General features: G+C 44.1%; 2 long non-coding RNA genes across 3 annotated transcripts in view; one reads left to right on the forward strand and one right to left on the reverse strand.

Moving 5' to 3' along the window:
• Positions 1-27,013, reverse strand: part of LOC309372832 — a 485,159-nt gene that overhangs the window by 277,749 nt on the left and 180,397 nt on the right. The window lies entirely within an intron of this gene.
• LOC309373014 overlaps positions 2,261-27,013 on the forward strand; it is a 50,598-nt gene continuing 25,845 nt past the window's right edge. For both annotated transcript variants that reach the window (XR_014169758.1, XR_014169759.1), the window contains exon 1: positions 2,261-2,398. This is a non-coding gene — a long non-coding RNA (uncharacterized lncRNA). The remainder of the gene's footprint in view (positions 2,399-27,013) is intronic.

Here is a 27,013-nt window from a genome sequence, read left to right on the forward strand (position 1 = left end):
GCTGTTCCTTTTTTCCCCTTTTCTAAATCAGGTCTCTCTCTCTATCCCCCCCCCCCCAGTCGCCTTTTATACCTCTGCGCTAAAATTAGCATCCGCGGAGCCCAAAACGGAGCACTCGAGGCTGTCATTTCAAACGCCAGTGTGTCTTTTTTTGTGATTCTTTTTTCCACCCTTCCTAAATGAAAAAGCTTCAAATAACTGCGCTGAGGGTCTTGGCAAAGGGAAATCAGCAGCGAGAAGCTCGCCAATAATAAATCTCTCGGTTTGGAGGCACATCCAGTAGAGTTCAGCTCTTGGAATTAAAAAACAAAAGCAAAACTTATTTAAATAACGTGCCCACAATTCACAACTCTCTTTAACTGTGTTAAGGGATCTCAAAATTTTATAGTTGTTTTTTCTCTCTCCTTTTTTCTTTCCTGAAGTAAATGAATTGTTGACTGAGACTGACAGGGGAAGGGAGGCGGTTATAAAACAGCATTCCTGAAGGTACTTTAGTAGTCTCTTGTCTCGCCCCCACCTCCGCAGCCCTAAAGTTAGGCCTTAGAAGAAAAAACATGGAAACGTGTTTGTCCCGAAGAGCCAGGGGAAAATAAATGGATCGAGTTTATCTGGACGAGCTAATAAACACATATTTGGTGGTGGGAGTAATGACTGTAATGGATGATTATGTACACTGACTTATCTTACTGCGACTAGATTTAGTTTCGATTAAATAAACTGGCTTCCACTTTGTCTGATGTCGGCTTAGTTTAAAGTCTGTTTGCTTGTTCCACAGAAAAGGTGAATTCGTCTCTTTATAGACCTCTAGAGTCCAAGCAAACACAATTCAAACTGTATTTACATATCAGTCAGCAGAAATGCAAACAAAACGGCTCTAGCAAAATTATAGTTCGTTCTCTCGCTTTTTCTTCTTTTAAAGAAATGACGTAATAGCATTGAGGTTTAATCATAAAAAAGACTCCCCCCCCCCAGGGTATACTTCTGTTTGAACTGATGCAAGCCATTATGGTTTAGTTTGTTGGTTTATTTTAAAAATATTTTCTTAAAAATCGAAATTTCCCTCCAAACATATTTTGAGAATTTGGACTAGCCCTGCAATAAGCATAATTTCGTTTAAGGCCGAAGTTCCAGCTGCATTTGATTTGGAAGTGGACCATCCTTGATTTCAGGGAAATTCGTTTTTAAAATGAGTGTGCTTAATACTGCGTCCATAGGCTAAAATGGGCAAATCTGTATTACACCAGGGGTGGGGAATCACCCTGGCCTTGTAAGATTGGTGTTGCCTGTTGTGCTGAGTAACTGGGAGGAGAAAAGGGAAAGAAAGTGATTAAAAGTGGAACGATGGAGGAGAAAAATGAGCTTTTGGTGTGCATGGAAGTTCTATCCTTGTCAACATGAAAAAAATGATGAGAGACCTGTGGACTTCAACAACAACAACAACTACCACAATGGGTAATAGGATCTAATGGAGGCTGACTATTTTGTTCCCATCTCTTTGCCTGGACTATGTTATGCGGGTACTGGAGAGAGCATTCCCTCGCCCTATATCTATGGGATGTTTACTCAAATACTGCAAAATGCAGCTAGAGTAAGACAAGGGGTTAGAATATATTATTCTATCAGCTTGTCCCACTCTAGCCACTGTTTGCACCATTGGACTATAAACACCCCATAGATAAAAGGGGAGGAATTGCATATAATGGCTCAGAGCTTCTTCATATTTGAGGATCAATATCAAGCCACCTTCTCTCTCCCAAGGTCTTCTTTGGTCTCGGAACCAGGTTTTGAGGTTTCCACGGATTGCTTGTTAAAGGGAGAAAATGTCACCCAACTCACCCATTGGAAAAAAATGGCCAGTTCCCTTCCCCCACCCCCTGAGTATCGTCTAGGAATCCTGCCACAATATCAGTTCTTATGAAGGCACAAATGTTGCATGGAAGTGCAGCCTGACTGTTTGTTTTGAACATTCGCAAAAGCTGGAGAATGAAGCAAAGCCCCCAGAGAAGGCATCTGCCTGTAGAGATATATATATATGATCAGTCAGGCCAGCAGGTACACAAGGGCCTCGCTGGAGAACCAGCTCTTGTCGAGTCGCTGAGGGCTGCTTGGACAAAAGAGGACTTGGAGGTAAACACTGAGTGGCTCGTGAAGATGATCAATCCTTGTATGGTAAACTAGTTGGAGCAAAGTTGACAGCATCTTTCTTATCTGCCCAGTTGGTCTGCTGATGTCTGGGGGGGGGCGTGGGGGGAAGAGGGGAGGTCACAGTAAATGGAAATATGATGTCTGTGCTATCAAACGGTTCTGGAAAGTAGAAATACTCTCGTCTATGGCAATTTGGTGATTAACACGAAATGGCTTGCGTTTGTTTCCCCACAACAGGCACAGAAGAGATCAGGTAAGGTCAACTCTCTCTCTTTCTCTCTCTCGAACATTTTATGTCCATTCCTCCTCTTCTCGGAAGCTGTGGCCAGGAGGAGATAGAGAAGGCTGTCGATGCTGGGACCCCGATCTTCGACGCACTTAACCACGAGGAAAGCTTTCAGTGGGACTGACTTCCTCGTAAGTGTGTCTCGGATAGGTATACTTTTTTGGAGGCGAATTTGGCAGATGAGAACGTGGCTTCTTTCCACGTTCCTTTAGGGCGCTGAATGTCAAGCTAACATAGCATTTGTGCAGGAAGAAAACAGCTAAGTGTGTATGCTTCGGGTTTTTTCTGCAGCCGGGAAACGTTTGTCTGTCTATCTTCCTCAGCTTTGCTTTGAAGGCTTGTTAAAGAGATGACTATTTTCTAGAAAGGACGGTGTCTGCCGTTTCTGGGCCCGCCTGAAGGGACCTAATCCTAATGGAAGGAAATTTGGCTTCATCAGCCTAAGGTGCAATGAGCTACCTTTTCTACCTTAGCACACACACACACCTCAGAAGTCATGGTTTTAGTTGGGTCCCTTCCTCCAGCCAGACTTTCCTGATTGTCGACACTTTTAGCTGGGAAGTAAGTTTCATTATGTCTGTGAGGCCTGTTTCTAAGGAGTTATGTGGTCCTTTCCATGTTTCCGCTTGCGGGGTGCTAGCTAGGTTTAAAATTTGTTCACTTGGCTGTCCCCGTGGTCAAACGAGTTGCTTTCTTTTGCTGTCGCCATCCCTAGGGGGGGCCTCAGATCCGTCGTTTTCTTGAGATCTAATGCTTCGTGAGGCCGCTTGGTTTCCGTTTGGTAACGTCACCAGGAAGGTCTTTCCATTTGGATAATTTTCTTCTGACTGTAAACGTTTCGAGCTCTCTAGGGTAGCCCAGAATTTTGCTGAGTCGGGATGTCGGAGGGTCACCCTTCTTTGTGTGAAGACGTGTCTTTGAAACCATAATGAAAGGCTCCAGAAGTACGGACACCTTGAGGGGACCTGTGGAAGCTGGGAGGTGGCTGGGATGGTGGGGCTGTAACACCTCAGAGGAGTAACTGAGGTCTGAGTCCTTCTGTGATTGTTAGCGACCTGCTAACCGACTTACTCCAAGACTCTTCCTAATCCGAGCTTTGGATCGGATTTCTGCTTTTGTTTGTTAGCTAGAAGACACCCCCATCCTTATTTTTGGCCTTTCCCTTTGAATGGGGCAGTACTGTTGCGAGTATAAGAATGGTTGTAGAGACAAGGACAACTCCTAACCCACTCCACACCCAACAACTCAAGTTAAACAACCCAAGCGGCTCTGTCCGCCGCCTGTTTTTAGTTTTCTTTCCTGAATGAGGATGCCGAAAATTTATTTTCCCATGGGGGTGGGTGGCTATGGAGTTCGCTATTAGTGTTGAGATCCGTTTCCCTTACAAGTGGATGGGCAATTTTGCAATACTTGGGCACGATCCAGCCACAATCAGGCAGCAATCCTGTACCTACTTTCCTGGCAGTAAAGGACACTGAACTCGATGGGAATTCCTTCTCGGTAGACGCGGATAGGATTGTTTTCTTTGGATTTGCACTGAAATCTGTAGCTGGATCCAAAACATTTTAACGGAGAGGGAAGGTCCTCTGGTTTCAGTGCTTAGTAAGTATGTCTAGTGTGGCAACCTCAAAAGTAGTCAACATTGCCCCGATGGTGTCTTCAACGCGGACCAAAATGCAGCTGCGTAGATCTGGCTTCCAACAGTTCTTCGTTTACTGTTTCTTTGATTTCGAGGTTACTAGTGCATGAGAAAACTTCTCACCCGCCCACTCCATAGCAGCTTAGGCCACCAGTCTCTAGGAAAGACGTGAAACTGATTTTAAGGAAATTCAGTTGCATTTCTCAAGCTGAATAAATGACTGCAGAATTTCTGAAGTGGTTTGGGGTAAAGAAAGCCAAGCGAAAAGACGTCGAAACCTTCCGCATCTTTGAAAGCATAAACCTCATCATAGTAAAATAAGGCCCTAATTCGACTTTCGGGTAGAGTCTGGGTAGTTTCACAGTACTTCGGCCGAAACAGAAAGCTTTTCAGAATAATCAGAGTTAGTCATTTCATGGAATTTTCAAACTAGTACCAGAAGCGCCTAGCATTTCCGCCGTAAGCGCTTCGGGTGCATAGAGAGAGCTCTCTCTCTCTGTCCCTCCATCTTTCTCTCAGCTTTAAGAAAAGGGTTTGGAACTTTGGAACCATATTGGTCCATTTATTGTTGCGATGACTGGTGTGTTTTGGGAAGGAGTCTCAGGAGCAGCTTAAATGCAGAGATATCACTGAAATCGAAACAAAGTTTTCCTGTCTGCCTTCCCATATTATACCGATATTTATGTAATATAGTTATAACTATGAATTTTGGACGGGCGGTAAAGCAAAGGGCTAGTTTATCCATTTGCCAAGCGATCTGGAGACTTCAATCTTATGCACACCGACTTGGGGGCCGAATTCCGTGGGGTCTACGTGGGCCAAGTGGGCTTCACTCGCCCACTAAAGTCAGTAGGATTTGGATTAATTTTGTCTGCATGGCGCCCAAACTCAGGCGTGTTAAACTCTGTCGAAGTTCCAGTGGTGAACAAGAAGTCGGAACCTCGCCTGGATAGTAAATACCTGGTTTGGATTTCAAACCGTGTAAAACAACAAGCTTCCTCATATGAAGGGAAGCTATGCAGTTGTAGGTTTTTAAGTGGTATTAGCTTTGGAATAGTCCATCGTAACTTTGTTATAAACTGTCGCTCTTTCCCCCTTCCCAACGACAAACATGTAAAGAAGCACGCTTCTAAGGCTACAATACTACCTGGAATTTAACACTATTGAATTCAGTGGGTCTTACTTCATAGGTTTGAATTGTTGAAAAACAAGATTATAAGCACCCAGAACAAAGTCTTAACAAAAAAACAAACTCCTAATTCCATGTTCGGGCGAGAACTTTTGGTCCTTCAGCTACACAGCTTCTAGTAATTACAGTATAAGAAAGAATATTGCCTATCCTGTTAACAAAAAAGGGGATTTTCTAGTAATATTTCCACTTAATAGAGAGTAAATATGGTCACAGCATGTTCAGGGTTTCAGTTAGAGGGAAATAACAGATGGCACTACAGCTCACTTCCTTCACTCCGGTTGACAACCCATGTCGAGAAAAATATTTGACCCCCGCCCCGCCAAAATAATTTAGAAGATGAGGGCTTCATTCTGCTCCTTCGAAATCAACGACGTTTTCCTACAGATTTCTAAGCAAGTAGGATTGCAGCTCTGTCGTCAGATTCCATGCATAAATCTACCAGTTTAGTGGTACTTCCTGGCAGCCCAGTGTGCAGGAGACTGCATCCTTTCAAATGTCCTTACACCCAAGGAATTCGGGTCAACGTTGAATGGGCTGTAAGGCTTAAAGGTGCGCATGCGCTTAGGTACAGGTCTCTTCAAGGGATGTTAACTAGTGGCAAACCATATACGATCACCGTGATACCTTAGTATTTTAAGAAAAAGTAATCAAACCCAGAATATGCTTATAAACAACCCCTACTACAGCCCCTATAAACAGAAGTATCTTGGCTTAGTTAGGATTGGGGTGGTGCATTCTTAAGCAGGTTTATGTTGGAAGTAAGTCCCACTGTTTTCAATAGTGCTTATTCCCAGGAAAACATAAAAGGGTGGTAGCTTGTAACTGCACTTCTATGCACAATAAGCTTAATTAAATACAGTGGATTTAGCTTTATGTACGCATAGGATAACCTTGTGAATTATCTTAATATAAAGCATTTAAGCCGAAATCCTAGATTTGAATTCTACTATTAGGTTTAACTGCATCGTTGGTCTGGGCGTAAAAGGACCACTTCCACTTATGTAATTCCGTTGATGTCTGTGGAACTATTCTTTACACGTTAGCCACTAACCCTTACCTACCCTGGTTTGTCTTAATTGATCTGAGAATATAATAGTATACCCGTTTATTATAGTATTTCCGCAGGCTGTACAACCCTGAAAGTGAATCTGAACCCTGGAAGATAATTTCATTACACAACCGCCCTTGAATAAATTAAGTGGGAGTACCTTATGTACCTTACATGCATATTTTAATCAGGTATACCACGGGTATGCATAATTACCGCCGTCTAATTGAATTTGACGCACCCAGCTATAGATGTGTGACATGTAAAAATATTTTGTCACTATATGGACATGAACTGCTTCCTAGAGATTCCAAATATTTTCATCGCTCCTCGTCATTCTGCGCTTGAAAGGGTCATCGTTTGGAGGAAAGAACCCCAACCCCCTCCTCCCTCCCTCCCTCCCTCCCTCCCTCCCTCCCTCCCTCCCTCCCTCCCTCTCACTCACTCTCTCTCACACAGATCCCTCTGGTAAAAGTATTCATTAATATTCATAGTGTGGGCGATGGATCATTTATGCATCCTAACCGCGCCGCTACACACTTGTCCATTCTGAAGCGCACGAGTGGCACCGACCAATCAGAAGCTGAGAGAAAGCTGGACCGGAGTTCTAGCGGGGAGGAGGAGAAGGAGGAGTGTGGACAAGATAAAGGAAGAAGGCAAGATGGACAAAAGCAGGAGGGGAACGCAGGAGCGGGCATATGTCCGTCTTAAGTCCTACCAAACGGTTACATTTCTCACCCCTTGCCATTCAAAACTCATTTTCCAAGCTCCCCGCGCTTGGAGAGATACCAGCCGCTTTCTGAAGTTGCCAGGAGGCCGCCGCAAGTTCCCTGCAAGGGAACACTTTCTGGGAAGCATTGCTGACGGGGGTGCCAACTTGAATAAAATATTATTGGGGGGGCAGGTAAGCGGCGGCCCACATAATTGATCACGGGATGTGGCGCATACACACTATGTGAATGGCAATGCCTATCAACTTTGGGGGGGGGACCCTCCAATAGTTGATTTGGACCCGAAGGGACCTAGACCCCTAGGAGTTGATTCCTATGATTGCTGACCAGTCAGTCTGGGGAGACGGCTGGCAACGCGCAAGGGTGTCTGCGAATCCTCACGGGCCAGACCACGCCTGCACCTAGGTACACACCACACATTTAAAGCACACGGCTTCCGCAAAAGAATCCCGGGAACTGTAGTTTGTTAAGGTTGTTGGGAATTGTAGTTCTGTGAGGAGTAAGCTGCTGTTGCCAGAATTATTTGCGGGAAATCGCGTGCTTTAAATGGATGGTGCGTAAGGCTGGAGAAGTTTTCGCTGCTTCGAATTCCAAAGGTGCTGATCTGCAGCTTGTGGGGGAGAATCTCTTGCGTTTCGGAGCCTTTCGGTGCTTTCATAATAAACTGTCTGGACAGGAAAGCAGGTCCATGCGCGTGACATTCTTTTAGCCTCATCCCCGGACATTTACAATGGGTGGAGGGGAGAATAGTAATGGCCTTGCAAGCCTGAGATAAATGTGGATGAAGCTCTCGGAAGATTCCCAAGAGTTTGAGGATGACGCCCCCTCTCCTGCAGACTCAAATCTTCCTTGAGGTTTATCCTGCTCTACCCTATCCCCACTTTATTTCCTCTTTTCTTACCGTCTTCCATTTATAGATGATAAGTTGTATGGGCAGGGAACTAAGGATGTCATTGGTCAGCCCCTAGCAGCACCACGGTTTATCTTCCTCCTGCTCAATATTTGTGTGTTGGGGTGTGGTAGTCAACACACATTGCCTGTTCCTTGAGGTTAGGAGCTGGAAATGGCAGGTGCGCGCGGGGGAGAGATGGAGATGAAGGGAAGGCGAAACGCGAGAGTGTTTGTGTTTCCAAGGCGCCGCCCCCCTCCCAGGCTGCCGTAATTATCTTGCTGAAATATTCTCCAGTGGCCAAAAGTTGCAAAATAAATCGACCTCTCCGCGCTGGTTCCAGAGGTCTGTAGCCATCATCCTTTTTTCAATACATTTTAAACAAGAGGCTCTAGCGAGCGACTCCGATTCAATACACATAATCAGTTTGGAAGTCTTATTTCCATTTGAAAACAGGCCTATTTGCAATCATGAGAGCCGGACACGCTGAAAGATACAGAATAACGTGCCCGGGAGAGGGGAAGGTGGAGAGAGAGAGAGAGAGAGAGAGAGAGAGAGAGAGAGAGAGAGAGGGAGAGGAAGAACAGTCAGGCAAGCACTGAAGATTTTCTGCCCCTTCCCAATCCTTATTTACTTATTTAAAACACGAGGCTGTAGCCATGAGACTTTTTATGCATTCCCTTGGAAAATATAACTTAATTGCTTTCTCCACCCCAAACCAGGACCAAAGCAAAACAAGCTGTGTAATCCACAGCCAAGAATACCTCCCGTCTCCCCAAATGGTGATTGGGAAAGTATGTTGATTGTTCTGCTAGCCTCTTAGGGTTAACAGGCATTTAATCAAGAGAAAGTACAACACGGGGAAATGGTTCGGGGCAAAATGCTAACTTGGTTTGTAATAACGCCTTGTCCTTGAATACTGAGACTGAACGGAAGTTTGCAAGGGATGAGGAAGGACTGGTGTGTGTGGGAAATGATCGCCTTTGTGTCAATAGGGCCGAAAAGCCATCTGCAGAACTAGTAGATCGTCCTCCACTTGGATGCGATGTTAGAATAATAGAATCATGGAGTTGGAAGAGACCCTGATGGGTCATCTAGCCCAACCCCCTTGCAAAATGCGACACTACGCAGCTTTTCCATAGGGAGTTCGAACCTGCGACCTTGGCGTCATCAGCACCACGCTCTAACCACCAGAGTTGTTCTTTCCCTTTTGCCCCTTGAGCCTACAGAGATTTCCTTTTGCAAAGAAGTTCGGCTGAAATCAAGGGTGGAAAGGAGTATGTTTAGGAGGGTTTTGTTGGCTGAGTGTGCGGGAGAGATGGGGAGAGGGAAAATGGGAGTGCGCACACTCGCGAGTTCGTCGAGCTGTGCGCTGGGTAACTCTCGGAGCTTGGTGTAGCGAAGATGACGCCAGAAAGGGCAGGATTCCTTGAATGGATATGATATGTCTGCCAAATGGTGCTTCACAAACTCATTCAGCCTAGAGGCGATACTGCAAGGCTTTATATGGGAAAGGGGGGGGTGGGAGAAAGAAAGAAAGAAAGAAAGAAAGAAAGAAAGAAAGAAAGAAAGAAAGAAAGAAAGAAAGAAAGAAAGAAAGAAAGAAAGAAAGAAAGAAAGAAAGAAAGAAAGAAAGAAAGAAAGAGAGAGAGAGAAAGAAAGAGAGAGAGAGAGAGAGAAAGAGAGAGAGAGAGAGAGAGAGAAAGAAAGAAAGAAAGAAAGAAAGAAAGAAAGAAAGAAAGAAAGAAAGAAAGAAAGAGAAAGGAAAAATGCTGCTGCAACCAGGTCACTTTTTGCTATCTTAAATAATTATGACCATGATAATAGCGACAACGGAGGTGACACTTCAGATGGAAAGAGATGTCTCTCATAACGGAGTCCATGGGATGATGTTGCTCAGACTGAAGTGGGAAGATCCGGCTACTGTACCTGAATCTTTTATAACCGAGGCACTGAGAAGGACGGGCGCTGCGGGGGGGGGGTGTCTTATCCATGTCAAACACTGCCACTGCAGGGCTCTAGCCCGCCCCCAGCTGTTCTGCTAAGCGCCAAGTAATATTGCACGACTGTAGCGACCAGATTTAAGACGCGCGTGGACAGACTCCTCTTGCCACAGCTTTCGATTCGGGACAAGCAAGAGACCGTAGTCTCTTCAAGGCCCTGCCTGCTTCTGGGCACCGTCTTCGGAGCCACTTCCTTGGCTGTGTTGGTAGAAAGGAACCACCCCCCCTCAGTGGCGTAGCGTGGGGGGGTGCAGGGGGGGCCGGCCGCACCGGGCGCAACATCTGGGGCTTAGGGTTAGGGGGCGCAAATCCACGGGTTAGGGGGCGCAAATTACTTGCCTTGCCCCGGGTGCTGACAACCCACGCTACGCCACTGCCCCCCTCCCGCTTTGCCAGTCAAGTGCCAGCAGCTAAGTGAAAGCTAAGAGGCCCACACCGCTCCTTAATAATCATTATGATCGCTGTTTATGAAGAAGAAGGTGGAAAGAAGTTGAGGACTGGCAAGACAAGAACCACGGGGGGGACCTCGGGGTGGGGGCTTCCGCAGCCATTGAAAGCAATGGAAGATTCGCCGTTGGCTTGAACGGGTTGCGGTTTGCAGGCGCAAACGCTATCGCTGATTTCAGGCTTTTGAGAAGGCGCCTCTATATTCAGGATCCCTGTCCCGCTTCCTCGCCATCTTCCCGGTTCTGTCAGTGCCAGATGAGAGGCCTTGACTCCAAAGGCAGCTCTTTTACTAACCGCTTCCGGTTGCTTCCTCTTTATCTTTTGCTAGATGTTCCTAAGTAGAAAGAAATCGGAGGCTACCTGGATCCTCGTCCTCTTCACAAATTGAGAGTTGGGTTCTTGGATTCCGATTTTCCTACATAGCCTCCCAAATTAACGCCTGCTTTCTTTCCACTTATTTATTTGTTTATTTCTCTTTCTTTTTGGGGGGGTGTGTGTATAAACCATTTAATCAAAAATCAGATCTGAGATCTTATGATGAAAAGCGGTATATAAATCTAATAAATAAAAATTATTATTAAAAAAAGAAAAACACATCTCAAAGCTACGTTGTAGGTAAACCAATTTTCAATAAAACAGCACATCTTAAAAACGAGTATGCATAGCTAAATTATCTTTCCTGCACGATCCAGCGAGGAAGTTGTTCTGAGAAGCCCCAATGGAAAGGAATAGGAGGTGGCGCAACGACGCTTGGACAGCAGACTGTATGGGAAGGGGAAACCATCCTTTTCTTACAGCCGGATTCATCCTTCCCCCTAAATGTAATCCAGAAACAGCTTTATACTAAGCCAGGTGGTTGAGCTGCTCGGTCCAGTTTTTCTTTGGCCCGGAGCTGCTCTTCAAGGTCCCAAACCTGAGAAAAAATTCAACTGGAGATGCCAGGTTTTGAACCTGGGACCTTGGCTTCTGCATTGTTTGGAACCATAAGAACCAACCCCTAGGGACCGAGGTCCCTTCGGCCCTCAATAAAATATCTGAGGGGGCTGCCTTCCAAAAAGCTGAGGGGAATTTCCATTCAAATTGTATGTGTGTGCCATGCCACGTGATTGAATATGTGGGGCGGGGCTTACCTGCCCCCCCCCCGTGTTTTATTCAAATTGTCACCCGTGGTTGGAACCATTGGTCTGAAATGTGTGCTAGGCACGTAATGAACCAGGAGTCTCCTGATATAAATAATGTTTTAAGGAACGAACATCCCATGAATGAAGTGATCGGTTTGTGGTTAGGACCATAGGAGCCAACTCCTAGAGGCTTCGGGGTCTTTGGCCTCACAATAAAATGTTTAAGGGGGCCACACACACCCAAGTTGATGGGCATTCCCATTCCAATTATGTGTGTGCGCTGCGTCATGTGATCAATTATTAGGGGCGGGGCTTACGTGGACCCCCACAATATTTTATTCAAGTTGACGCTCCTGATAAGGAGTGTCTGACACACGTATGTTGGAACAATTTCAAAAACAAAGAATAACTTTAGACTCCAACACTGATGCCTTTGTTTGAGTTTCTAAGGTGCTCTACCTCAAAGGTTGACCGTCAGTAGCACATTCTTATCAATAAAATAAAAGACACTGAAATAAAACAAGGAGCTCATTTACCGAATAGCTCAGTTGGTTAGAGCATGGTGTTGATAATACCAATGTCGCATGTTCGATCCCCCTGTGGGACAGCTGCATAGTGCTGCATTGCACGGAGTTGGCATAGATGATCCACAGGGTCCTTTCCAGCTTCTACGATTCTATACTTAATCTGAAGGATTGGCTCTGCTCTGCGAAATATGTCCCACCGGGGGCTCTGGCGATCCTTCAAAGGGTATGAAACTCAATGCAAGCCCTGCGTCAACTTGAGAGGGAAGTAAGTACTGAACTCAATGCTGCTTACTTCTGAATACACACGTATAAGATTGTACGGTAGAAGCTACTCCTGTAAAAAGGTAAAGGTAAAGGACCCCTGGACGGTCAAGTCCAGTCAAAGTCGACTATGGGGCGTCGCGCTCGTCTACCTTCAGGCCAAGGGAGCCGGCGTTTGTTCACAGGCAGCTTTCCAGGTCATGTGGCCAGCATGACTAAACCGCTTCTGGTGCAACATGCCTGCTCAAGGGTAGGCACAGAAGCCAATGGGACTTATTCCTAGGCAAAGGTGCGGGAGAATGTAGCCTAAATCACCAGCGACAAAGACATTTCCACAGGGAATCCCTCGAGTGGAAAGCCCTGCTAAAATTCATTTTTAAAATAAATGTAACCGATTAACGTTTTGTATCCTAATTTGATGGCGGAGGCAATTGCTGACCTGAACAACCAGGCGAAGCCAACGATGTGCCTCTTTTGGTCAGTTCACTAGCAGCTGGACCGGCATTCCAGTTAACTTGAACCTTGGATACTTTGAAACGGGTTTCCCATTTAAGTTCAATAAAGGCTGAATTATCTTTAACCGAAGAACTTTGAGTTAAGGTGGGATGGAACTCCTGGCCTGGCCGGGGCACCAACGGCAGGTAGGCGAGTGGATTGGCTCTGCTCTGACCCCATAGTCAAGTGCATGATGTTAATAGCCCCATAAGGACAGCACCCCGATGCTTCTCATACTCAGTCAGTTCCAGGGATGCTTGTCCACAGGAATATATTTTTTGGTTGCATTTAAATGGAACAAAATTCTGCTAGCACTTCTGGAAAGCTTCCCAAGTAAAAGAGCGCATGTGCACTTAGAGAAGAAACAACGCAAAACGAGACGACGTTGGCTTGACTTCCAGGTTCGATTGTTGTCAGCTCACTTTCTTAGATCTAGAAGTCCGATCCAGCCCAGGCGAAACCCTTGCAGGTTGCCCTGATGTGAATGGGAAAGATCCGACTCTCCGGCTTGCTTTCCTAGGACTTCAACACAGGCTTTGCGTCAGCTGGACTGTGCCCCACTGGGATGCTGAAACCCACGAGATTTACTTCGAATTAAACACGTTTAGGAATCATAGAAATCATAAAATTGTAGATTTGTAAGGGACTCCGAGAGTCATCTAGTGTAATCCCCTGCGACGCAGGTTTCCAGCCGACAGCCATTCCTGGATGGCCACGATGGGGTGTAAAATGCAATCATAGGGGCCGAGGTCCCTCCGCTGTCTCCCAATAAAATATTTGAGGGACCAGACCCTCAAAGTTGCTGAGTATTGTCATTCAAATGGTGTGCGCGCGCCAAATCATGGGACCGATTATGGGATGGGGGCTTACCTGCTCCCCCATATGTTATCCAAGTGGGCACCCCTGAATGCAATGGAGCCAAAGGTGGGGATTATTTGTTGGTGCTACTCAGCGCAAGTGAATAAACTGCGGGATGCTCTCAAATATTGCCTGGGAACATGGTGTGCGAAAAAGAAGGCAGGGAGGCAGAGCATATATGTAGAACATCTGGTGGCTGCGTCCCAGACAAAGGTTGGAAATGCTTGCGGGCTTCCCACAGGTTTCTGGTTAGCCGCTGTGAGAACAAGAGGCTGGACTATGTGGGCCACTGGGCGGATTCAGCAGGTTTTGCTTATGTATACGGATGCAAGTCGAAAACTCCGAGCTAAAGAGCAGGGCCTAAGGCTACTGTCAGCATTCCCTGGTGTCTGCTGTCGAAACTTAGCGAAGATCAGTCCTAGAGGTACACTCAGTGACACCGTTTGGCTTGGTTCTTAGGTTAAGGAACCCGGTGGAAAAGTTGGGGGAAGGACACACACACAGTCTGATGTTCGCAGCTTCCCTGTCTTGCCCCTTCGGAAGAGTGGGAATGCTGCGATCTGCACCTCATCCAAGCCAGTGCGAAACTTGCAGCCCTCGGCCGAGGTCTGGATCACACCACTTCTGGGGAAAGGACTGTAGCTCAGTAGTACTGAATGTGCCATAGGTGCAGAAGGTCCCAGGTTCAGTCCTCAGGATCTCCAGGTAGGGATGGGATTCGGGAAAGACCCTCGCCTGAACTCCTGAAGAAGAGGCTCTGTCAGTCAGTGTCGCTAGATGGACCAAAGCCTATCCAATGCCGCTCCCAATATTTCCTCCCGCCCTCCCTCCCCAGGACTTGGAGATGGACTGGGGCGTGCCTGCTGCCTGAGTGACAGGGCACACTCATTTGCCAGTTGGCAGGGGCCGCAATCAGATCCTTTCGAAACAAAAAAATTCCTTCCAGTAGCACCTTAAAGACCAACTAAGTTAGTTCTTGGTATGAGCTTTCGTGTGCATACACACTTCTTCAGATACACTGAAACAGAAGTTTCAGTGGTGGCAGACCAACACGGCTACCTATCTGTAACTAGATACTTTCGAGACATTCAGAAATAAGGAAGCAAATAAGCTCTTGCAATATACTCGGAATCCTGTAGTGATTTCTTGCTCTTTATTGCAGCTTGTAAAACAGCGATTGAATTGCCCCCCAAACCTCAGGCTTTTATATACATTATTTACACAATGAGTCCCGCCTGATTGGCTGATTCTGCTTCCCTCCTGGAGCCTGATTGGTCTTTTCTTGCAGGCCAATCAGTTGTTGCATTCTGCGATCCCACCATCCTAATAGGCTGATTAACTTCTTCCTGGAGCCTGATTGGTCTTCTCCTGCAAGCCAATCAGTTGTTGCATTCTAGGATCCCACTTGCCTGTTGTTCTAGGATCCAAGGTTAGTACGTAACAGCTCTGTTAAAGGGACGCTTTTCATTTGGTATCGTTAAGATCCCCCACTGTCTCCTTCAAAGGGACAGAGGAGAGGAGGCAGTACCTCTTGGGAAATGAAAAAGATGCAAGCGTCTTGGGCTTCGCAGAGCAAATCCGAGATGCACCCGAGCAGAATATCTGGCAGATCAGGTCCTTCTCCTGCTGGTCAAATTTAGGCCCCTTGGATAGCCAGCAACCGGAGGTCAAGGGAGACTGCATTCCGTTTTGTTGTTAGGATTAATTCATTTTATCCATCGCTTTTTACATTGGGGGGGGGGGAGTTTTAAAGCGATGGACTACTACTTAAAAATGCAAAGATGCCACAAAAGAGCCGAAAGTAATAAAGCCACACATGGGATGTGCACCCACCAGCACCCAAAAGCAGGGAAAATATCCTTCGCTACCCAACTAAAAGAGGAACACTATTATGTTTAGTTAGTAGATACACTTTTTACGGCGTCGAATTGAAATGGTGCGTTGATTGTTAGAGTTTAAAGGGACCGCTTGGTACGTTGCCCATCACCACGGTGGCATCCAAACAGTCCGTTTCAAACTTTTGAAGACAACCCATAACCCATCACTGGGAAGATCCCAAACCGGTCGCTCGGAAGTCAGTTCCCTCGAGTTCAGGAGTTCCAAATCCGGAATAAGTTCTGAAGAGAAAAGGAGTCGAGCAGAGCTCTTCATCCGGAATCCCTTCCTTGGTGTCACAATGGAACCTGCAGCTAAACCATTTGTAGCCAACCGTTGCTCTCAAGGAAGGAGTCAAACCGGATTTGACCAGGGAGGGCCAGAGCTCTAGACAGTAAGAGAATGGCATTCCTACATACCTCCATCAATGGATATTTCTATTGCCCAGATCAGATACAAATGGAAATGGAAAAGTGACATCAGATAGAACGCGACAAGCTGGATTCCCTCCCCCTTTATATCCAGTATTAAGCAGAATTCACACGTGACGCATTTTCTACGTTAAACTTTCGCATGCAGCTCTGCAAAATATTAAGCTGTGGCCGTGTAAGTTCTCTCTTTTTCTGTGGAGGTTTGTTTTTAGCTGCCTTCTGGTTTTAAAATGTTCTGAGGCATTTGCTCTACTAGGACCCGAAACAGGTTTCCGCCGAAGTGAGTCCTATTCATCTCAGTGGAGCTTCTTTCTGAATAAGACGGCTTAGCAAGTAGTGCTTTATTTGCGGCAGGCCGGAATTTTGGCGTTCCACAAACTATAGGATTTAGCTCCGTGTAAATCCATTTAACACTGAGCGAAATGAGAAGGTAATAGAGGAGGGGAAACCCCTCTCCCTCCTCCCTTTCGTAACCGGATGCCCACCTTTAATTCCCTGCTTTCGGTTTCTAGGTTCTCAAATCTCAAATCGCTGTTCCAACAGTACTTCCGACATCTTCTCTCTGGCCAGTGGTCCTCCGAATTAAGGCAACCGCAGAGTAGGCGGTCTAGAACGCGGTGCCAAATTTCCTTGAAAGCCATTCCTGTTGAATCCAGTGGGGCTTCTCTCCACGAAAATGTATTTAGGAGTGGGGTCCTCTTAGAGCTAGTGTCAGTTGACGCAAAAGTAAGCGCGGCTAGGATCGCAGCCTCGATCAACGTTTAGGATGCGTGCTGCTTCTAAGCACAGAAATGTCCCCTTAGCTTCGGTGGCACTTACTTCCGCGTAAAATGCATAGGATCGCGGAACTGATTTGTTAACACAAGCCAAAAAGTTCTTAAAGTGATCCAATCCTTTTGGGGGTGGGCATGGAAGTCAAATTTGTCCCAGGACGCGATCTTTTGGTACGTTTATGTGGAAGTTAAAGTCAGAGAAATTAATGTGAATCATTCCTATTTGTATTTAATGTTTGGCTGTTACTCTTAACCACATTTAATAGGAATGAGGTCTGCTGAAACCAATGGGACTTGCTTTCCGCCTAAAGTTGGCAAGGATCGGGTACTATCACTCCCCCCTTTTTTTGTTTTCCACGTATTCGAAAGGATTATTCTTTTGTCCAATGAATACAAACTAAATTATCAAAGCACGTTGAGGGATAAAATGAGAAGATAATCATTAGGGGTTTGTCCAATATTTCACACGGAAAAAAACACACCCACCATCCTTCAGGCTACCTTTTTACATGTACTTGTCCTTAACCTTTAAAAGCAACGGCTGTAAATACAAGATCTGTACTTTCTCTAATAGATTTTCCTAGGAGCTGGTGACAGAGAACTGATTTCTTTTCTATTAGGCTTTAGCACATCTTTGTTGAAGGCCCCGCAGAATGACCACGGATTAGAATTCGATTTGCATCTCTTAGGCTCCCTGTGTGGTCTTTGTAAGGAGCTTGTAACTGTTAAAATGACTTGTTAGGAAGCGTGTGGGCTCTCATCCCTCTGCTTTTGACAGAATGATTAAGAAATTCAGTTCGCCCCTATAGGATTTAGCCTGCGGATTCCACCTGAACCTTAAGCAATTAGACCCTAATCTCAGCGCAATCATATGGGAGTTAGGATTTCTTGTACTTTGTTTACTCCAGGGTTCTTATATATAAAAAGCACCTCGATTATTTTAAACGAACTTTGTAACAATATTGTCCCAAATGTTACAGAAATGCACCTAGCTTGGAATGCTGCCCTGATAACCTAGCAGCAGCCAAGGCTTTACTTGAAGTTAAGAATGTTATAATAAACTTCAGTCAGAGAACATGCATGGGAGTTATGAAAGATGTTGTCCTACCTTCACTGGAAACCTCGGATGCAACAGTGCTTTGCAAACTGACTTCTGAATCAACCTGTAGGGCAAGCGGAATCACTGAATTCAAGGGGATTTACGGTACTTTCAAGTAAACCTGTACTTAGGACAAGAGTGCTAACAACATTCTGGAAACAGGACAGACTAAACTCTGAATGTTCACTTCTGTTTCAACACACACACCCAATTTATTTTATTATTAGCAAGTTAGTTTCTCCCAATCTGCTCTGCAAAAACTGTAAATGCACTCAGAAAACACCCCAAACATAATTTATATTAGGGCATGAGAATAACCAGGATTTAACAAACAAAACTAATCAAAGTTTGAGCCCAGACTAGGGAAAATGTCTGTCTGTAAATAACTAAATGTTCCACTGAGCAAATTAATCTGAGCTGGATACATATGTGATCTCAGAAAAATAAGCATTTCCTAATGAAAAGTCTTTTCAGGCTTTTAATATATCTTTCCTTCTCAATATGCACAGTGATTGTGATCCCAGCCCCCAAACATAGCATTGCTGTCATGGAGATACCATATTTCTTCAGAACTCAAACCACAGTATTTTATTACAGTGGGGGGAAACAAGTCGGTGGGGAGGGGGAACTTTGCAGGCCACTTTTGGAACAGGACCTGTGACATCATTGGCGTTGAGTGACACATCTCCCCTCTCCTCCCATCTCCTGCCCACTCCACTTTCTGACCATTTAAAAGTTTCATTTTAATGATTCCGCCCCCCCCTTTCTTTAGAGGTCGAGCACTATACCATTCAACTGCAAGATCATTCATGCAGCTCTTTTAAAATATGGCGTGCACCGCAAGGCTACCCCTTCTCCCCCTGCAAAAACACTTTGTCATTTCAAGAAATGTCTTAGTGTTTTATGGTCTGTATTCCACATCTCCTGAGCTGAAATACATGGGTACCTCTGCCCTCCCTGCCTGGTTTCCAAGTTCTGAACACGATGGCAAAATTGTCAACCCTGCAGCACGATCCCTCCAGAGTACTGGGACCAAATTATTTATTATTACCTCTGGGTTGCCTGCTGCAAGACCGCAAATATTTTATACACACTAGTTGGACGTGCACACCACTGATGACACACCACTCACTCAGAAGAGTTTAGATCTGGAGGTAACTCAGGGGAAGATGAGGAAGAGAGAAGAAGCCCAATGGAGGACTTCTACTGCTGCTTCAGATCCTAACCTACTCACAGCTGTCAGCATTAGCATTCAGTGACCATTGAACATGCTCAGTCCTCATTGGGCTGTTTAGGGCAGGCATAGGCAAACTCGGCCCTCCAGATGTTTTGGGACTACAACTCCCATCATCCCTAGCTAACAGGACCAGTGGTCAGGGATGATGGGATTTGTAGTTCCAAAACATCTGGAGGGCCAAGTTTGCCTATGCCTGGTTTAGGGAGTTCCCCTCCCTTAGAATATTCCCTCCCCAAATGCTCCATCTCCTAAGCCTGTTACTACCCCGTCTCTCTTGAGTTTGTGCATGTGTGGTGCTACTTGGCTGCATAAGCAACTGCACTCATTTTATGTATTTTATTTTAAAAACAAATCTACCGCTTGAGCATAACCTCTAAGTGGCCTGCTAGAAATATTGAAATTACTACTAAACCAGGCTTCCTCAACCTCGGCCCTCCAGATGTTTTTGGTCTATAACTCCCATGATCCCTAGCTGGCAGGAACCCTAGCTAGCAGGGATGATGGGAATTGTAGTCTCAAAACATCTGGAGGGCCAAGGTTGAGGAAGCCTGTACTAAACGGTTAAAAACCAGTTAACAACATTTAAAGATCAATAACAGCAAAGGAGATTTGAAAATGTCAACACCTGCATGTCTGGATAGGCTTGCCTAAGCAAAAATGTTTTAAGCTGGCACTGAAAGGAGTACAGTGAAGGTGCCTGCCTGATATTAACAGGTGGGGAGTTCCGAAGTGTCACAATGCTACCACACTAAAATACTGATTTCTTATAGCTGTGGAATGTGTATTATGTGGCACAGGTAACAATACAGTAGTACTTTGGGTTAAGAACTTAATTCGTTCTGGAGGTCAGTTCTTACCCTGAAACTGTACTTAACCTGAAGCACCAGCTAATGGGGCCTCCTGCTGTTGGAGCACGATTTCTGTTCTCACCCTGAAGCAAAGTTCTTAACCTGAGGTACTAATTCTGGGTTAGCGGAGCCTGTAACCTGAAGCGTCTGTAACCCGAAGTACCACTATACTTCTGCAGATCAAAGCAGTTGAGTGGGCACATATGGGAAGATGCAATCCCATAAGTAAACTGGTCTCATGCCCTTGTGGGCTTAATGGAACTCTCAGACACCCCCAGTGGAACCACCAAGGTCCCCTGCCCTTCCTATTTATTTTTTAATTATTATTATTTTAAATGAGTTTATTTGGCTTTTTTGGTCATTTGATAGGGGTTGCCTGTTTCTGGGAGAGTGTTTTTTTTATTTTTAAGGTCTGTGCTCCATCTAGCTGTAAACATCTGTGATACAAAATCAAACAAAAATTAAACATCAAGAAGAACTTTCTGACAGTAAGAGCTGTTCAGCAGTGGAACGGACTCCCTTAGGAGGTGGTGGCCTCTCCTTCCTTGGAGGTTTTTAAGCAGAGGCTGGATGGCCATCTCTCATGGATGCTTTAGTGGAGATTCCTCAGGGTCCCTTCCAACTCTGCAATTCTATGGTTCTGTAGAAGGAAAGGATATAACACAGCATTACAGTAGTGAATGAACCTCTTGGTTGACCAGTCTCAACCAGTGGGATTCAGAGCACAAAATAAGACACAATCTTGTTTACAGGTGTGATGCATCATATAGATGGTTTCTCTAGCTGGTTCCAGACATTGGGAAGGGATTTTGTCCTCCATGTCCAAAGATAGGCAACAACAAAATCAACCTGGAATATATGTAAGTGCACATGACAAGTCAAAGGGAACAGCACAGGAGAGAGAATAAAAGTCCTTCAGGAGAAGTAATAGAGACAGAGCTGGGGAAAATAAAGATGGATGGGATCAGAGGTGGCCTACAGCCATTTTAAATGGATAGCATTATCACACTGCTAGTGACAGCAGTTGACACTGTTTGTTTAGATTTACTTGGTTACAGACTAACTGTAAGTGGAGAATGGGGAGCAGAGTCATTGCACAGGAGGTGACAGATCAGGTGTGCTACTCTCATTCTTCACCAACATGATGGACCTGGGTCACTGACTCTATGTATCAAGCTTTTATTTTATGACTGTTACCTCTCCCACTATCCTAAAAGCTTCTACTCTCTTTCACGTCATGTGACCTTATGATCTGAAGGCAAAAGAGCTCCACAAACCACACACACCTTTCCCATGCAACTTTAGGCAATTAACTACTGGAATGAATGCATCATTCTTGGAAGCATGGACTGTCATATTGCTAATCTGTTTGCTAGCTGAAAAAGCGGCTTTTGCCTTTTAACCGTTGCATGCTATTAAAAGATTGTAAATATTGTAAAGCGTTTTGTATTTTTCCATTTAAAAAATATATATGGAGAAATGGCATCCAAAAAGGGATCAGTAACGTGACATTTTTCTCCAAGCAGAAGGAGCTGGAGAAAAAGTGTAGCAGAACCAACTTGTGTTGAAACTTTACATAGGTACTGACATGTACTTTCTGGGAACATTTATATCTTGTCTTTCCATTCAGTGTTATTGTTTCTGTACTTCCTTGGGTTCTGTATAAGCCAAACAATTTGGGTTTAAAACATTCCCATAGGGAATCCTGAGTGGGCTGAATTTTCTTTCTTTTTTCATTTTTATCCCTCTTTGTATATTTTTATTTGACTCATAATTTTTTACCAAACTGTACTATAAGGACAGAGGCATGTTGTTGTGACAACAGAGGACTTATTATCAAGGCTGATTAATGTAATTGTACAGTTATAGGTAAGACCAAGATTACAGATAAATGCTGGGCTGAAGCAGGACCAAAGTTGAGGTCACGGAGTCTGATTTGGATGTGAGATGAGATAAAAACATGGCCAGCTCAAAACACAGTGTATGGCCAGGAGCCAAAAGTGAGTAGCCAATTGAGAACAAGACTAATTACAACTCATTATGTGTAAGCGGAAGTATTTTCGAGGAACCAAATTAGTTGAGCCATAATGTCAGAAAACATTAGCTCTGAATATACCTTGAATACTAGTTGCTGGGAATCACATGAGGGGAGAGTGGATGTTACACTCATGTCCTGATTGTGGGCTTCCCATTGGCATCTGTTCAGCCATCGTGGGAATAGGATGCTGGACTAGAAAGGCTTTTGGCTGATCTAACGGAGATCTTCTTATTAAAGAACCAGACTTGTTCATATCTAGATCAGCCCAGATGTTCCCATCCACATTTCCATGTACTATTATCACATAAAGGTGGTTTAGGTCATAAGTAAGGCATGAATTGGTTTCAGGCAGTAAAGTGAGAAGAGGTTGTGTGGAAAGTCAGCAAAAGCATAAGCAGGAAATGGAGGGTACCTATGCCTATTTTGGGATGTGGGTGGCGCTGTGGGTTAAACCACAGAGCCTAGGACTTGCCGATCAGAAGGTCGGCGGTTCAAATCCCTGCAATGGGGTGAGCTCCCATTGTTCAGTCCCTGCTCCTGCCAACCTAGCAGTTCGAAAGCATGTCAAAGTGCAAGTAGATAAATAGGTACCGCTCTGGTGGGAAGGTAAACGGTGTTTCCGTGCGCTGCTCTGGTTCGCCAGAAGAGGCTTAGTCATGCTGGCCACATGACCCGGAAGCTGTACGCCGGCTCCCTCGGCCAATAAAGCGAGATGAGCGCCGCAACCCCAGAGTCGGTCATGACTGGACCTAATGGTCAGGGGTCCCTTTACCTTTACCTTTTAAGCCTATTTTACAAGCTATTGTGTCGAGTTGTTCTGTGTGGGTGCCTTGGGCTCTGTGCCGCTTATACTCCCAGATACAAATGGAGTGCAAAGCAGCCAGACAAACAAAATCTGCTAATGCAAAGAGATATTCTGCAGCTGCAGATTTGGCTGATCTGGTCAACATGGCTGCACGAGGCACTATGGAACCGAGTTCAAAATTTGTATGGTCCTAAATTCCTTGGTCTCGTCACTGAGTGCTGTCTACTGATAATGGACAGAAGTGAGACCAAAGATGTGTACCTCACTATCAAACTGTTTCTGATGTGTTATTTTACTCATTTTGGCTCCAGCCCAGTGCTCCATGAAATCAAAGAACTTTGATTTTAAAGGTGATTTAAACTGAATATGCACAGATCAACATGCGCGCGCGTGCGCGCGTGCGCACACACACACACACAGATGTTCCATGAAAGTCAGTACCATATAGCACCAGATTACACAGTGCAGTCTTTGTGTGCTGTTTTAAATATCTTCATGCAGGCATTTATATCACATGGAAAGTTATTACCACCATGTACTCGGTGAATTTATTCCACAGCAGTGCAACACTTTCTTTTTGGATGTTTGGGAAAGAAAAGTAGTCCAACTTCATGGAATACAACTCTAACTTTTATTGATAGTACCTGCCCTGTGTAAAATTCAGTATCTATATCTATATACTTAAAATAAACACTAACTATCCAAACTCTAGTACAAAGGCTGCTAACAACACACACGTGTGTGCATCTCTACCTACAGAGTCCCTTCCCTCTTCTGAAATTAGAATAGGTTGTGGTGTCCAGAACAGTTTCTCAGTTCACATAATGGGCCCCTGGGCCTGCAAAAGTTGGCAACCTATGTTTTTCATGCATCATCAACAGTTCTGCAACAAGATAAATTATTAAGCCAATTAAATGTATTACAGTATGGGCTATACTTTCCCAGAAGGCCCTGTAACATTCCAAGACTTAGGCTGTGATTCTATCCATGCTTCTTCCTAGAGTAAACTCATTGAACTTCATAGAACTTACCGTACTTCTGAGTAGGCATGGATAGGATTTTTCATGTTTTATAAGCAGACATCTGATTTTACAGTACATTTGATATGTGCTGCTAGGTCAGCAGACAAGTGTAGGAGGCACGGGACAGGGCGTGTGGCTCATACAACTCTCTCCTCCAACACTTTGCTGCCACTCCCCAGCATTTGCCACCAGAGGCAACTGCCTCACTTGGTCTTACTTTAGGACCAGCCCTACTGTAATGCATACTTTTGGTGTGTATAACTCATGGGTATCCAAGGCCAAGTGGGTCCCACCAAAGGTGTCTTTTCCAAAACCTGTCCCTAAAACAACAGCAACAACTCTAGAGGCAGCACTGTCCTCGATTCTTACTGCCTCATCCTTTTGCTCCTGCAGACAGGACACTTTTTAGACCTGTGGATAGTGGAGCTTTAGGCATGTCAATGCACAGAATTGCACATGAATCGCTGGATCTTGGGCATTTTTGTCTGTGCCTTTTCAAGGTCTGTTAGCTATTTCTGAAGGTTAAAATTGTGAGGCATTTTTCTGGTCTGGTTTAAGAAATGAACTGACAGAATGGAGACCCAGAAAACTTACAGACAGTAGTTCTGGAAATAACATTAAAAGGAAAGGTGAACACATCAAATTGCATTTCTCAATGGAACATTAGTTAAGTCATAAAAATGCAGCTGTCTTACCATGTACAAGGAACTGGAAGTTTTATTCAGGCAACAAAGAGATTTTCTAAATCCCAGAACCAGAATACTATTAGCCGTTCACCCATTTTCAGTATTGTGACTTCTGGATAGATTGTTAAATGACATATGGAAAGGGTGATTTTAATTTTCTTGAGGGATAGCAAAGCTAGTCGGAAGTCATTTAATAAACTTGATTAGCAAGTTGTGTTGCCCTATCTATAGCTGGTAAAAATATGTTTCATTTTCAGCTTATAAAGAGTTGCAATTTAACTATCAACTTGCATAACCTTTCACCAACAAAATTTGTTTCAGCGAAAGATATCACTTTACCTATTTTGTACCAAATATTTCGGAATAGCAAAACATCTGTCTGTATCAAATGTTGGGGAGAATGATTAGAGTTGTCAGTTGATGACATTTGCAGTTAAATCAACTACTTACCTTCTAACCAATTCATATTTTTACCAAAACCTCAATACAGATGTCTTCCTTGAGATGTTGAAAGATGTGTATGATAACTTGCAACTTAATGAATAAAAGCTCCCATTTGTTGTTGGATAGAAAAGTTCTCTTTAATATGTTCATTTTCATTCACACTTTCTTAGGAGTAAGACCCATTGAATTCCCAGGAACTAATTACTTTGTAAACATCTATCAGATAGAGCAGCACAGCTTTAGTTGATCAGTCTATTGATTGAACTGATTAAACTTTGTAATCATCCAAATTATATATTTTTCACTCAGTCCACACTTGTAAAAAACAGAAACAAAAAACCTTTAATATAATTTTAACTTTCTGGTCCTGAACATAAAACATGGATGGAAATTCCATCAAAATCAACTGGACTCACTGCCTCGTAATCACCCTGATTTTAGGAAACTGTAGCACAGAAGAAGGCTACTGCTCTCAGGTACACAAAACAGGCTGATTGCAGAGAATTAGAATGGGGAGATAGATATAGAGGGCTTCTCATGCATTAAACTACTGATAGATGCAGGTCTTTCCTCCCATTGAGCTCCATTTTGGTTGCACTCTACCACACTGGCTGCAGGCATAGAAACCAGTTTCCAAATGCTAAACCAACACCTATTGCTACCACTGCATTGGGGCATATATATCTCTGATAGGGTTGAAAAGATGGGAAAGCACTTTAATATTTTGCAGATATAGCACGGAAACATTCTAAGGAGTCCAGCATCCTATACTTTTTGCTTCAAGGCTTTTCTTTGTTGTCTTAGGGCTGTGAAGGCCACATGTTCCATGCAAAAAACTGATTAGCAATACAGAAGTTCCCTTTACATTTCATGGAGTACCTTGGATTTCTTCCTTATTTGTTCTCACATGGATTTTCAGTCAATTTCTCGATTGGCTGATTAAGAGGAGAGTTCAATAAAAATAAATAAATGGAATCAGGCCTTGTAAAAACAATAAATCAGTCAATCAATCAATCAATCAATCAATCACCAATTATACTGGCTGTATCATTAATAAAGAAGAATTAAACTAAGACTTGGAAGAACCGCTGCAGACATTTCCCACTCTAGCTTGGGTGTGAGATTTCTAAACTTAATGTCTCTCTGACTTCAAATACACTCTAACCATGAGTTATTAAGATTGCCAGGAGGAGATTGCCTGGAATTTTGGGATCCCCCAAAAGTGGTTTTTAAAAAGGAAATTTCAATGGAAAGCCAGATAAAAAGGTATTGTGCAGTATGTCCCTGCTTAAAATGAGAACAAGGAATGGAGCATTGCAGTTAATTAGCTCTAGTCAGCGCTGGCTGCTCTGCAACATTTCTTACAGCCGTGTTCTATCTGAGCCTTAGAGTAAACATTTCCCACATGCTTGATGCAAAAAAAGGAGAAAAAAACCTGCCAGAAAATAAACATTTTAGCCATTCAAAATCTGGAGGCATCACAATGAATCTTTCCAATAACGAGTGAAAGGAGGTTTGAAACCCTTTGCTGAAGAACAGAATAAGCCGTTGACCATTCGTGATTGTGTTCTTGTTTGCTTGGCATCTTATTCTATCCTTACAGGACAAACCACACATACCCTAGTTATACCCCAAAGCGGTTGGATTTACTTATGTTGATTTAGTCCCAATGAAATAAATGGAACAAAATCGGCTGAAATCCAAGTACTTCAGGATTAACCGGGCTGTGGATCAGGCTGCACATTATCTAGCTATATTTATTGTTTGAAAGTGGATCTTCAGTGAGCATTTTATTGTAATTGCATTGCTTTTTTATTTACCGGATAATTGTTTTTCTTTGCTATCAACTCCTCGTTTAAAATAGTCTAGTTAATGCATTACAAATAATGAAGTGCTACATTGCCTCAATTATTTCTGTATTAAATGTATCCTGAGCAAAGTTAGATATGTGAAATATTGCCCTTTTTCTCAATTCCCTCAAAATAGCATTTAATCTTCTGATTCAGCAAAACTGACTACAGAGCAGAAACACTGTTTACAAGTTCCATCAGCTTACTTTTCTATGGGAAAAATATGATAACACGTTTTATTGCCTTTTGCAGAAAGTATTTGT

This window comes from Podarcis melisellensis (assembly GCF_964234715.1).
Source record: "Podarcis melisellensis genome assembly, chromosome: 1".
Taxonomy (NCBI): domain Eukaryota; kingdom Metazoa; phylum Chordata; class Lepidosauria; order Squamata; family Lacertidae; genus Podarcis; species Podarcis melisellensis.